Here is a 14,675-nt window from a genome sequence, read left to right on the forward strand (position 1 = left end):
TGCAGAAGAATAATTTTTGAGCATTCCTGGGGAGTTTGTAGAAACTTTCAGATTTCTTAATTAGTTTCTCAAACTTAGGTGACATTTGGTGGAACTGATGTCAGCTCCTGTCCCAGCCACTGTGAGCACATTGCTCTGTTGGGATTTCCCTGATCTCTTATCCAGTGTCTGCTCTCAAAGCCCAGGGATGTTTTTTCAGTGGGGCTGAAGTTGTGGTCTGTAATTTCAGAGTGATTAAATTAATTGTGATTTCTTGGAGAACAGCAGCTCTGGGGCATTCTGGCCATGAGAATGTGGAACATGCATTACAAAACACAATACTAATATTACTAATTAGAATTGTGATGGCTTTTTCTTTCACAGGTTCATGGAAAGAACAGAAAGTGTGACTGATTAAAAACAGTTTAAAGGGGATAGAAATAGTACAAAATTAATTATATCTAATAATACTATATTCTTAATACTGTGATCTTGCAAGAGCTCTTAAACCCTTCCTAATGTTCCAAGCCTGCGCTCTAATACAGAGCTGGCAGTCAAAGCACTGCAGCAGCCTTAGCTCTGCTGGGGTTTTTTCATAGAAAAAGGTAAAAATTTTGTGTGAGAAATTTACTGAAAACAAACTGGGTAAACAATAGGTACGTTTTTATTATTTGTATTTTATTATTTTGTTTTACGTGCTTTGGGAGCTGTGGATTGGTGATTTGTTGACTGTACTCCCAAAAGCTCTGGGTGTGTGAATTACATCCACACTCTGAGTCCAGAGAAGCCGAGAGTCATTCAGGCTGCAAAAGAGCCCCAGGACTGACTCCAACCTGTGACCAAGCACCACCAAGGCCACAAAACCTTGCTGTGAAAAAGTGAAATCATTCCTTTATATATCAATATAATAATTCCTTTGTAACAGTTAAATCATTTCTCAAATGAGGGATTTGTCTTTAGTGTCTCTCTCTGTCCCTTTGGGAGGAAGTGGCATTGTCTCATGCAGAAAGGGAACAATGAGCTGCTCCTGGCATCTGGAAGAGTCTGTGGTAGGAGCTCCAGCTCCACCCTAAAAACAGAGAACACCCTCCTGCTTTAGACACAAATCCAGAACAGGAGGAATTTACACATTACTCTTCCCTAACTTAAAATTAGTTTGATTTCCAAAGGCACCATAGGACACGAGGCTGCTTCTGCACTTGGGGCTGCTTAATTTGCTTTTACTAGGTGGTTTTTTTTTTGTTTGTTTGTTTGGTTTTTTCTTTCTTTCTTTCCTCTCTCCCCTTTATCAGACAATAATCTTTTGTGTCATCACATGCTGAGGTTTTTTTTCTCTACTGGCCTAATTTAATGACAGGTTGTCAGTTAAACTTCTATTTGGTTGTAAGCAATAAAATCATGCATGAGATGTCCTTGGGACCTTAATCTAATTTAACTAATGACTGTGTCTGTCATTAGGATCCTCTCAAACAGGTAAGATGTTGTCAGGCTATTCACAGTGGTTCTAACTCTCTATTTTTCATCTTCATCTATTTAGTAAAATTATTTAAGGCTGCAGAATATCCTCATCTCTTTTGTACAAACACACTCAGGTCCCTGGCTGCTGGTCACATTTTCATCAGTTTGAAATCTTCAGTGAAAAGGTTTGTTGGGAGAGACAATAAGCTCAATTTTAGCTAGAGATATTTAATTTCTGTCTGTTTAACGATCCAGAATTGTGCCCACTGGCAGAATACTCAGCTATATTTCAGTGGGATATTTGCTTCTAGAGAAATTTTGATATAAAAGCATTCCTCCTTTTTCTGTTCTTCTAACTGCACTGACATATTTTTACCTGTTTGACCATACAGGAGATATTTTATTAAATAAACTATATCAGCTGCAATCACCTGGAACATATCTGATCACACCCCAGAGGAGTTTTCCCCACGCCCTCCCTTGGCTCAGGCCGATGATGGCAGCATTCCCTTGCAATGCTGATGCAGACAGCAATTATTAAATTATCCATCCAACGTTCATATTTGTGGTTGCAGGGTATTGGTTGGTTCTTGTTGGCTCAAGGCCTGTGACCTGTGGGACAGCAATGATGAGGCACAAAGGTAGATTTGCATTTAATGGGATGTAAGAGTCGATAACACACCCGATTCCAGGTTTGCTGTACAAAGTGTGGCTGTGCTTGAGGAGGACACTCAGTAGTTCATTAAAACTCTGCTGTGTGGCCCCAAGAGAGATCTGCTGGTGCTGGTGGAGGTGAAACCCAGCCTGGTGCTGAAGGGGAATGGAAACACCTCTAAAGCATTCTCAGAGCTGAGTGCTGCAAGGCAGCTCCTGTCCCAGCTAGAGCCTGAAGACATTCCCTGCTTGCTCAGCCCAGATTTCCCACCCTGCAGAGGAAAGGCCCAGGGGTCTGCAGCACAGGCACCTTTGCTTCCTGCACCAGTGGCACTGCACTTTCTGCAGCCTCCCAGGCTGCCCTAAGGCTGGGATGGAAACAAGAGTGGCAAGTGTGACTGTGCTCACAAGGGTTTTCAGGATGAGAGAGAGAGACGAGAATGTTGATTCCATAATCAGAAGGCTTGATTTATTATTTTATTATATATATATATAACATTATAACTATACTAAAAAGAATAGCAGGAAAAGTTCTCAGAAGGCTAGATAAGCTAAGAATAGAAAAGAATGAATAACAAAGGCAGGTGGCTCAGACTGAGAGTGAGACCCAGCTCTGCCATGAGTGGTCAGTAAATCCAAACATCCACACGAGACCAATCACGGATCCACCTGTTGCATTCCACAGCAGCAGATAAGCATTGTTTACATTTATTGCTGAAACTTCTCAGCTTCAGCAGGAAAAATCCTAAAGAAAGGATTTTAATGAAAAGATGTCTGTGACAGGCAAGTACATTAATTTTAAAAAATTTTTGGAGCTACCCTTATCTAAAGGGGCTTCTGTATGTGTTGTGGTTTGTTTCTTTAGGGTCTGTGGTGGTTTGACCAGGAAGGAGTGGGAATTCTGGGAGGCTGTGGTCAAACCAATGGATGTTCTGAGTTTCATACTGACACCTGGTGTAGCCAGTGGGGTTTGGACACACCTCCGAGAATACACAGGGGTTAAAAGCAGGGCACTGCCCTTGGCACTCCCTCTTGGGACATCGTCGGCGAAGAGGTCAGATCTCTTCCCCCGCCCAGCCCGCTGCTGCTGGGCGGGGGGAAGGGCGGCCATGCGGTAGGCCCGGGGCCTGGACAGAGATGGGGTTGAGGGGGCTTCGGGGGCTTCGAGGATGGAAGGGTGGAAGATCCCAGAGAGTCAGCCCTCGGGCAGCCAGTCCCCCCCCCCCCCCCCCCCCCCCAGCAGCGGCGGGCTGGAGAAGAAGGGGGGAGGGAGAGTGCCCGGCCGGAGCGGCAGCGTGTGGGCAGCGTGCGTGGGAGCCGTTCCGGGACCGACAGAGACTGAAAACTTTTAACCCTTTCTTGCATGATTGGGGCCTTGCAAAAATGCTAATCCTCCTCGAAGCTGAATAAGAAGGGAGATAAGAGATGAGATGAGACAAGGACCTGGCCCGAAGAATGTGGAGATGATTGAATGGGGAGAGATGATTTGGAGTGGCCTTTTGGCTGGACTTTTCTTGTGGCCATGGACTCAGTTGTTCCTGTGACACAGAGACTGCACTTAGGGGGAGGCAGTGCCTCAGAACCAGGAGGGTTCATCGTGGGGACCCCCCGGCCCCAGGGGGTTGGAAAAATATGGGGGGGACAGATGTCCCAAAAGCAGAGACTGTGCCTTTTTGGAGTGAGACAAGGCATCCTTGAAAGACAACCCTAAAAGCAGCTCTGGCCATGTCTCAGTGGTGAGAGCACTGGGCATGGAAGGAAGCTGTCACAAGCGGCAAAAGGACTTTTTTTCCGGGCGGTGCCGAAGTGACAGAGAAGCACACGAGGTTTCAGTGTGTTTCCAGGAGAAGCCTATGGAACGAGAAGGACTCCTTTCCTCTTCATGAACTGAAGTTTGAGTATACTAAAGTGTCGTGCCGGGCTGGGCAGTTGGTGTTTTGGGAGAATGTATTGGATTGGGAAAGTCAGGTAGTGGGGAGGGGGAAAGTGGTTTTTTTTTGTAAGGTTTTCAATTTCTTTTTTTCCTTTTCCTTATAGTCTCTCCCTATTTTCCTGTAGTTTTAGGTAATAAAGTGTTCTTTATGTTTAAGTTGGAGCCTGTTTTGCTTATTCCTGGTCACATCTCACAGCAGACACCAGGGTGAGGCATTTTCATGGGGGGCACTGGCTCTGTGCCAGGCTCAAACCATGACAGGGTCATTTTGGTCATAAGCTTTTTGAAAGAGCTGTAGACCTGTCCCACTTGAGTCAGGAACGGGAGTGAGGTGACACATAGACTCCAGGTCTCTTCAGCAGGCTGAATCTGAGTTTATTACAAACCCATTCTTTTATACACCATTCTGATACAGGTGGACCTGATTGGTCATTTAATCAACACCCCATTACACAACTGGATAATTAAGAAGGCACCCTTTGGTAAACATCTTATGAGAAAACAACTGTTCAAAGCACCAGCTGCAAGATTGTTTTCATTCTTTCTCCCAGCGTTCTCAAAACTCTCCAGAACAATTCCTGGGAAAATTAATCTGGATTACTCTCTCTGACCAGACTGTCACATCCACATAAAACTTTTCCAGTCTCCTGACAAGGATAGGAAATGAAAATGGGTTGTCACTGGAAAAATAACTGGAAAACGCCAACCTAACAGAAGTAGTATCAGTGCTTTAGTCCACTGTGAAAATTAAGTTTTTTCCTTACAAATGGAAGAACAAAAGAAAGAAACTTTTTATTTAAATTTACTTCAGATTTTTTCAACTGGCTCTGTCCTCCTGGTGAACATCCTTAAATTATCTTTATTAACCAGCATCTCATTCCAGTTTTTAAGATGGCTGTAACAACTACCATCTAAACTCCTCTTGGTAAAACTATCTTCACTCTATAGTAGTAGGACTTTCCAGCCTGATGAGGGCTGGTTTCAGAGAGATGCAGAAAGATCTTGTGAGGGCTTCTGTGATTTGGCTTTGAGATATCACACAAAATTAAATGTAGATGAGACCATTATGGTTAATAGGGGTGAAAACGTCATACATGAAGTGAAAATATTGCCCAATACCTCTCAGTAACAAGGTAAATCTATGGAAATTCAGGACAGTTCCGTAAAAGGATTTATGTATTAGAGTAATAGATAAAAAGGAGGTCAGATATTATATATTGAGGAAGGCACAGGGAACAGAGGAGCCTCTTGACACAGCTCCATAAATCTGGGACTCATCAGCATCTTGAATTCTGTGTGTGGCTCTGCCACATCAAAAATGATCCCACACAGCTGGAAAAGGGTCAGGAAAAGGAAACAAGATGATCAAAAGCAGGAGATGGCTCATGGGCTGTGAACAATTAAGCTGGCTGGAGCACTTCAGCCTCAGGAGAGATGACTGGGACTGGGGAGGGAGATAGGGACGTGTCCATGGATTGATCACTGTGGAGATTGACTGTTCAGTGCTTTTTATGAGCAGGAAAGAGGAACAAAGGGGTTAAAAACACATCAGAGCAAACCAGCAACTTGTTCACACCGCATGTGGGTGAGCTGTGCAGAACTGCAGAACAGGATGCTCTGGGTGCTGAGAGCTTGGCCTCAAGAGAAGCTCATGGCTGGCACAAGCACAGAGACTTGCCAAATACAGAGGAAACAGCCCCTTGCTGGTGAAAATGCAAATAATGCTGGATAGTGAGAAAATACCATAGGGAAAATAGAGAAAATGTCCCACCATGTGTCTGCTCTACACAGGTCTAGGTGCTTGCTTTTGCTGGTGCTACAGACAGGATGGAGCAGATGATCCTCTGGTTTGAGCCTCTGCCCTTACATCCCATCCCCTTCTGAGTTCAGCTCTTACACTACTGAGTGACTTAGGAATTTGAGAACTAAAACCCTTTCTGCTGAGAATTTATATTTCAAAATTTTTCCATGTGTCTTTTCCCCTGTATATACCTGCCCCTGGTGTTTCTGTAGATCCAGTCAGCGTGCTGATGCTGCTTTTCTTTGTGGTGTGCAAGCATTTATTAAATGTATAAGTACTATGTATATAAAATAAGAATTTATCTTCCCTCCTTCTAACATCACTGAAGGAACATGATGTCATCAGAGAGGTGCTTTTGACCATCCAGAATATTTTTTAAAAATTGGAGCAGGACATCTCTTTATGGCATCACAAAAATAATAAATCCAGCTCTCTTGTTTACTGTGTGTTGTTTGCTCTGACTCCAGCACTGGGATGGAGCTGGCATTCAAACAACTGATGCACCCAGGTACCTCAAAATTAGTCCTGTCTTGGCACTGAGTTATACACTGGGAAATTCTCCTCTTCAGGGGTTTTTATGGCAGCCAGAAAGTTCTGTGCAAAGTTTGGGTTTTGATGAGTTAATGTGTTCCTACTGTTTCCATGAGCAGCCCTATGAGGAAGTCTAACAGGAATTGATAGCTCAGAAGTGCTTGTCCTGCTTTCTGCTGGAGAAAGTGTGTTTAGGTCTGCACAACCCAAACTGATTTGGGTTTCTCAATTATCTGTTTAATAACTGGGTCATAGCCAGAAAAAATCGCAATGACAGTGGCAAGATGCTCGCTAACGCCTTCATCATTTAAATATTGGTTCTCAAGCATTTCCAGGCCTGTTCTCTCAGACTCCTGTGTGAGCTTGAACCCACTTAGAACTCCTGAGGAGATAAAGGTTTGGACAGGTAAGTGTTACATATCTTGAGGTAGCCAATTCTGGGATTTTTGTTTAAATAATAACCCTGAATATGAAACATTTGGATGTGTCCTTTATACATCAGACCAGAGGCAGATTTATAATCCAGTCACTGCAATTATTTTGGTATTTTGATAGTCCTGGCTGATTTTCTTGCATGGTCTGTTATTCTAATGGTGAAAGTATCAAACAACACAACAAAAAAGCATTGCAGACTTTGTATCCAAATATTTTTCTAGGACAAAAAATAATAACTATTTACAAGAAAAATAAACGACACATTAATATCACCAACAAACTTTGTGGCTCCATTTGGAAACCTTCAAGGCTTGGGCTTTGTGAGCTGTTTAGAAACCAACACAAACATCTCTCAAATATTTAGTTCTGGGAAATGAAACTGCAAAACAAACAGAATTTTTATATATGTGTCTGCAGAAGGAATGTCTGCCCTGTGCTCCTCTGCTGGGGGTTGATGTGATCTCACCCACCAGCAGCTGTCAACTCCTGGGGTGAAAAGTACCCGAGTTTGTTTTACATTCCATTAAAAAAAAACTTGGTTGAAATAAGTTTTTCTCAATTATTAAAAAACAATGTGAATAATTAAAGCTATTTAAATATATTTTAATAGTTAGTTAAGGGAAAAGGGAAAAATTCACCGGGTTTGGCACGTCTGTTCTTAGTTCCATCATGAATTTTGTTCTTTTCTCATTTTAGACTCTACCTCATCCCCTTTCAAGTTTAATTACTGGAAAAGCAATAACAAAAAATAACAGCTTATGCAAGGTATTTTTATGTTTTGCAGATTGTCAAAAGTCATCTGACAGTTTAGGCGCTTTTGATTTTCAGAAAAACTTTCAGAATTATTTCAGCTGCCTGATTTTCAGTGCCTGGATGACAAATATTTTGAGAAAACCAGGCTTTGTAATGGGTCACAAATTCAGTTCCTTGAATCACAATAAATTTTTAAGAGATTTTGGCCTTTTCTAGGGATCATCAATTTTACTTTGGCTATCCCAACATGGATTTTGCAGAATATTGTCAGAAATTATTGGCCTGAGATCTTTAAAGGAAAAATTGTTATAGCTGACTTTTTCTCTTTTCTTTTATGCTTTTTATGTACATCTTACAGGAGAACCAAGTCACCCATAATTTAAAGGGGTTTTACACAGTACACAATTGTTTTTATATAGGAGAAATATAGGAAAACACTTGAGAATGTAAAATGTCTTTAATATTCATCTTATTCTCTGCTTCTCAAAGTCTTCCCTTCACCAGCCTGGGCCCATGTTAGGGATGAAGGTGGTTACACTCCTTGCTCAAGAATTTGAAAGGAAGTATCTCAGACAGCACAGTAACCCTTATCATCTCTCTAATTTCTTAGCTGCTGATATAAATTTGCATTCTTGTACTGAAGCTATTGGAGATTTGCATAAACTAACATTTTTGTGGGACTCAGAATAGCTGAGGCTTTGGCTATTGTCCAAATTGTCATTTTAATACCGATGTATCGCTCTCTGAAGAACAGTATTTGGAAAATTGACTTCTGAAACTTGATCCTTGACCCAGCCACTTTGATTTTCAGTCACTCACTGAGGGCCAGGGGCCTACTAATGAAGTTTGAAGTTAAATACAGTTTCAAGCTTTAAATACCTAAATTAGGACTTCAAATTCTACCTCTGTTGAATATTGCCAATGTGAAAATAATGGCCATATGTTGTAGGTAGTTACTGAAGGGAAAATTAACACAAGCAATATTATATTAATGCTGTGGTGCTCATAAAATCAGATTAAGAATCTCAGAACAGGACAGCAAGCTGGAATGATGGAGCTAAGCCCTTTGCAAGGGATGGGTGAAACCATGGTCAAGCAAAGAAAGGCCAAACCCTCAAATGATTGAATCATTTCTATTGCTTTTCCTTCTTCAAGGCTTTCCCGAAGAACTCTCATAAGGAAATCCACAATCCCTTCATAAGGAAAGCCACAAGCATTAGGGATTCTGTTTACTCCTGTTATTTAGGAAGCAATAATAAAAGAAAATAAATAACAAAAGAAAACGAAGGACCTTTAAATGGTGTGGGTCTGTTGCTGTTCTGACCCAACCATGCAGGAGATGCAGCCCAAGGTGAAGCCAGCAAAGGGCTGCAAAGCTGGGGAAGTGTTTGCAGTGACACAGAAACCCAGGATGTGACCATCTGCAACAAAAGCCCAGGAAATGTCCACTCTGTCACTTCAGAATTTTGTACAGTGGTGTGTTTCAAGTGATTTATTGAGGTGTGGTGGCATTTGCTGGATGAGGGTAAAATGATTTATTGCCACAGAATATTGTTTATAATATTTCATCAAAGTCTGTAACACTGCAATTAGATGTCTTCAATTCTCCAACATTATTCTGTCTGCCCATGGCAGCCTGGTGTGTTTATTGCTGTCAGACAAGGCACCCCACATCCCTGATTTCCTCACATGGCCTCTGGCATGGGTCACACTGGGACTGCTGAGGAATGGGGGTACATCCCATGATGTGACAGTGGGGCACAGCAGGTGCCATTGCCTTTCCTCCCAGTGGTTCTAATTCTAAAAGCAGCTCAAATGCAGAATGCCCTAGGAGGAACAAGGGCATGCAGTGTGAAAAGGGATAGGACACATGTGACCAGCATCTCTCTGGGGGGAGGATGGGGCTTTCCTCTGCCAGGCTCTCCTAAATCCTCTGGGCTCCTTCTGGGACCTCTAATGAATAATTAAAAAATGTAAAATGAATGACATGGCCATTCCCAATATTTGCTTGACACACTTTTAAACCTTCACCTTAAAATCACTGATGAATTTAGGAGAATTTAGTCCCACTAAATTTGATGGCTTTTCAAATTCCAGATGTGCTGTTTTCAGGGGGACTCTGGCAGTGTCAGAGCCAGGGGCAGGAATGACTCCCAGCTGCTTCTTGGTGGGATTCTTACCCCTCACTGACCCCAGGAATTCAGCTAAAATTATTTTTTCTATGTTTGTGAGAACCATGTTAAATTGTGACCTGACACCACAGAGCAAGGAGAAAAAGAATCACAAAAAGCCCCAACCTTTTCAATGTGACACACACTCACATTCCCAACTCTTTTAAAATCATATTTTTTCAGGAACAGAATAGACTCTCTGCCTCTGTTTATATACATCTGTGTGCCACCCTTTTAAAGTTTTTACAATGTGTGGAGTGAATGCCCCAGTGTCCTTGGCTGTCTTTAAAATAACAAAAACCAGGTGTCATGAATTAAGGGAGGAAACTTGAAGGATCCTGTTGCAAATGACATACAGCACTAAATTAGAAACAACTTGGTCCTGACAAAAGATTTTTTTAAAAAGAAGGAAAAAAAGCATTGAGTGGATTTGAAACCAAATTACAGCAGAGGCAACTGACAAAGTATTTTCCTGGGGTAAGTGTCACAACAAAGCAATTAATAAAAGGAATTCAAATATGCAGCCTGCTTATGGCTCCAGACTGAGTGCTACAGACTTTGCATCCTTTCTCATTCATATGTGAGAAAAGCCATTGCTGATTAATTGTTTCAGCAGGCAGAGAGATTTGTGTAAGCAGATTTAACATGTAAATTCCTTAGTTTCCCTCAGTTATCTTCCACAGAAATGTAACTATGTATCAGTATCTAAAGCCTATAAAGGAGATTCCTCTGATCACAGATGTCAAATTTCATAAAAATGAATTATTTCCATAGCAGACAAATCCTCCCAAAATGCTAATGGAGAACACATTAAAATGCAGAAAGTTTGTAGAAAATGTGTCTGTCTGACCTCTTTGCACTGGAAACACAAGATTCTCCTGCTGAGGTGCTGCCTCATCTTGCCCATCTCCAGGGCTGCTCTCTGTGCCCTTCCCTGGGAAAACACTGGAATTCTGGATCCCAAATCCTATCAGTCTCTCGTGGTGCCTATTGCCCTGCTTTTTAAAAAATATATTGGTGATTTTTGCTTTTATAAAAAACTGTTTTCTGGGGCAATGCCTGCTTGTGTGCACATTTGAGCTACTGATTTTGGTTTTGTTTTAAGAAAGTAAAAAAGTTCCCCCTCTACACACTGAGGGGAGAAGGGCAAGTGCTTTTTGGGAAGGTTCTCAAAGGAGCTGCTCAGGGGTATTTGATAATTATCAGGGGCAGGTTTTTTATTGTTCATCATATGCTGGTTAGTTTTATCACCAGGATATTCACCTTCTGAAACAATTTGCAGAAGCAGAGCTGATGTGCATTTTTGATGTTGGAAACATCTTTATTTTCATCGAGCCCTGTTTTTTCTTTTTTTGAATAAAAGGCTGCAGCTCCACAGAATTAAGAGGCTCAGGAGGCTGTTTCATGTATATTTTTATAAAAGCTCTGACCTGGGAGCTCAGACCTCTCCTATTTTAGTGTTTGATGTGTTTTTGGGAAGGGATCACTGCAACAGGCACTTAAAGATCTTACGCTGGCAGCGACGTCGAGATCCTCAAGCAAAGCTGCTGCTGTCAGGGAAACAGGAGCAGAATTTACAGATGTTAATAACTTCCCTGAGCTATTTTGGGAACACTGCTAGCCCTGTCCCTTCCTGAGTGCCTCCCCATGGCAGGGCTGCTCAGATCCATCTGCATGGGGCCATGGCTTTTCCTGGCTGACACACAGCAGAACGAGCTGGAAATCCTGCTCCTTCTGTGCCACACTTCATAATGGAAAACCAGACAAATTGGAGCAAGCTTATTTCAGTCCTTCACTCATGGATCACGTTTCTCAGGAACCAGCCAGAAATAGTGAAATAAATTACACCAGGGCCTTCAAAGGAGAAGAGTTTTCCTTCCACTGGAATCCAGTCAGTGTCTTCCAGGGCTAAACAAATACCAGGTGTGAGCTGCAAGGAGAAACACGCAGTCCAAGAGTTTGCCTCTGGAAACACGCCAGGGCTGGGGCTCACAGGGAACTTTGGGCTGGGGCTCACAGAGAGGTTGGGGCTGAGGCTTACAGGGAGCTTTGGGCTGGGGCTGACAGGGAATTTTGGGCTGAGGGACACAGGGAGCTTTGGGCTGAGGGACACAGGGAGCTTTGGGCTGGGGATCATAGGGAGCTTTGAGCTGGGGCTGGGGCTCACAGAGAAATTGGGGCTGAGGCTTACAGGGAGCTTTGGGCTGGGGCTCATAGGGAACTTTGGGCTGGGGCTGGGGTTCACAGGGAGCTTTGGGCTGAGGGTCACAGGGAAATTTGGGCTGGAGCTGATAGAGAGCCTTGGGCTGAGGGACACAGGGAGCTTTGAGCTGGGGCTCACAGAGAGGTTGGGGCTGGGGCTCACAGGGAGCTTTGGGCTGGGGCTCATAGGGAGTTTTAGGCTGGGGCTCACAGGGAGCTTTGGGCTGGGGCTGGGGCTCACAGGGAGCTTTGGGCTGATGATCACGCGGATCTCTGGGCTGATCAGGGCCATCTGAGGAGTTTCCTGGTCCCGGCCTCAGACGGGAGGAGGCGGCTCTGCAGCCAGGAATGCGCCGGGATCAGAGCCCGCTGTAATGGGAACCACATTTCCCTCATGTGCTGGGGGATGGGGCTGGGCAGGGGCTGCAATATTCCCCTCCTGAGCGCTCAGCAGCGCTGCAGGAAGGAGAAATCCCGAGCGTGAGGGGCTCTGGCCGTGCTGATCCCGGCACGGGCCTGCAGGGAGCTCGGAGAGCTCCAGAGAGCCCGGCACGTTCAGAGCCGGCCGGGGCTCAGCAAACGGCCCGCAAAGCGGCCGTGCCCCGTCAGCCCGCCTGTCTCACCTCCCACTCCTGCCCTGAAAGCCACCACAGTTTCCCAGCACCTCTTTTCCCGCGGCTGGGAGACCACCTTGCCAAGGGGAGGACCAAGGAAAAGCCAAAATTCCACGTGGAGGCTCCTGCCTGGCCTCCCATTGTGGGAGCTTCTGTACGAGGGGGCTCCTGGCACAGCCCGGCAGCGGCATCACCTCCATGGGGCATTTGCCTGCAAAAATACATGGCTTTAGTGCTTGTTTACATGGGCTTGCCCGGAAAAGCAGGTTTTGTTACGTTAACATCAGTATGTTGTTAGGAGACAGAATTTTTCACCTATCTTAAGGCTTTTTATTGCTCCCTATCTGAAATTTCTGAATACATTCCCTACATGATGGATTGGCAGGAGATTTTTGTGGAGTTTCTGGCTCTATTATCCAGCAGTGAACTCTCACAGAAAGTAATTTGAAATTCATGATGCTGACTATCATATCAGGATGTGGCTCTGTGAGCTATGTTTCTTCAGATCACTTTTCTTCTGTTATGAATAAAAAACTTACCAGGGGAAAGAAAATGTTTGTAGGAATAAATATGCTTGGAATAGACTAAATTAATGACTGAAAATGATCAGTGCAGTTCAGCTGTAAGCTGCTCACAAACAAGTTGCCACAAGTGAAATAGGTTATTGTTGTTTGTGTGAAATATATCTAATTGGGCTCTTGTTAGAATAGGAATGCCTAAATTGTCTAGCTCATTGGAATGAAATCCAAATCCCATCTTAATCACATGCTGCATTACCTTGCATTTCATATGCTCTTTATCTTTACTACAAAACTATCTAAATATTCAAAAGACTTAATAATAAAGCAAAAACCTTTTCATTTGAAAACAAGCCACTGTAAATCCTCACCTCACAAATATTTGCTTCTGTTCTGTCTCATAAGCAATGCCATTTGTTTTAAATCCGTGTGGTAAGTGCTGAAAGCTGAGCAGGTCTATGCAATCCATTTGCAAACTTGAGCCCTAAAGAAAGAAGTACAGAAGCAGAAAACTTTTTACTGATAAACTTTAGATTTCTCTAAACCAGCTTCAGGACCATTTTGTTCATGTAAATGAAAATTTCAGTTGTTTTATTACATTGTAAAAGGGGCTGTATATAAAATATCTGGATAGGTTTTGGAGTCAAGAAACTATAAAATGGTACAGCAAAATACATCAAAAACATCTGAAGCCTGAGAAATTGTGGAACACCTTTGAAATATCCAGAAGATAAGGGCTGCTCCAACTTCTTTCCAGACTCTTCTTATCTCACTGCTGGAAAGAGCTCAGTGGATAATCTCATCAGGTTGTCCATTGAATTCCACTTCCTTGCTTTGCTGGCTCAAAAGGATGGGCAGCAAGGGGGGATTCATGCCAAGGCAGGCTGGGGGCACAGGAATGCCACTGAATGTAAGTGAGATCATCCTGAGCCCACTCCAAATCCTTGGAACAAATTTTTAAGGCACTGACCAACCAAATGCCAATGTAAAAACATGGGAAGTGGCTGACAAAGAGCACCTGTGCAGAGTACCTGGATTAGGAGCTGAGGAGGCTGAAATGAGCTGCTGGGCACTGGGAAGCAGGACTGGAGCTGCTGCATCCATGGGATTGCTCTGGCAGCTCCTCTGGGTCGGGCTGGTCCGTGCAGGGTGTCCTTTGTGCCCATGCCTGCCACAGTACATGAGGTTTAGTCTGTGCACACCAGGGAGCAGGGCTGTGCCCACGGGTACTGAAGGGGTTGCACAGCATTGCAAACATCCCCGAATGTTTCCCTCCCTCTTTTGAGCCTGTGGGATCAGCCCATGGGGAGCAGACAGCAGAAAGGAACACACCTCTCCCTTTACTCTCCATCTGAGTGCTCACTCTCGGTTTGTGTCCATCACAACACATCACCCTGACACATGCAGAGGAAAACCTGAAGTACTTTTTCCACATTTCTAAAGTTTTCTTTATGAACATGGAGCTATTTTTATCCACGGACATGCAGCAAGGTTTAAATGCTCAGGTTATTATCCTGGATTTATCTCAGTCCTGCATAGGGCCCCAACCAGGGTCACAACTCCACAGTTCCTCAATTACAGTGGGATGGAGAATGTGTCCTTATCAATCTTCTGAGATTTCAGCAT

General features: G+C 43.6%; 1 long non-coding RNA gene across 2 annotated transcripts; it reads right to left on the bottom strand.

Annotated features, from left to right (window-relative positions):
* Positions 1-10,778: 10,778 nt before the first annotated feature.
* Positions 10,779-13,958, bottom strand: LOC135452862 (uncharacterized). Of its 2 annotated transcripts, XR_010441718.1 has the most exons (4): positions 13,762-13,958; positions 13,421-13,533; positions 12,582-12,742; positions 10,779-11,645 (listed from the first exon to the last, which is right to left on the bottom strand). It is a non-coding gene; the product is annotated as an uncharacterized LOC135452862 (long non-coding RNA). The 2 variants fall into 2 exon arrangements; XR_010441717.1 differs by lacking the exon at positions 10,779-11,645 and having other exon boundaries at positions 11,715-12,742.
* Between the last annotated feature and the right edge of the window lie 717 nt (positions 13,959-14,675).

This window comes from Zonotrichia leucophrys, chromosome 11 (assembly GCF_028769735.1).
Source record: "Zonotrichia leucophrys gambelii isolate GWCS_2022_RI chromosome 11, RI_Zleu_2.0, whole genome shotgun sequence".
NCBI lineage: Eukaryota > Metazoa > Chordata > Aves > Passeriformes > Passerellidae > Zonotrichia > Zonotrichia leucophrys.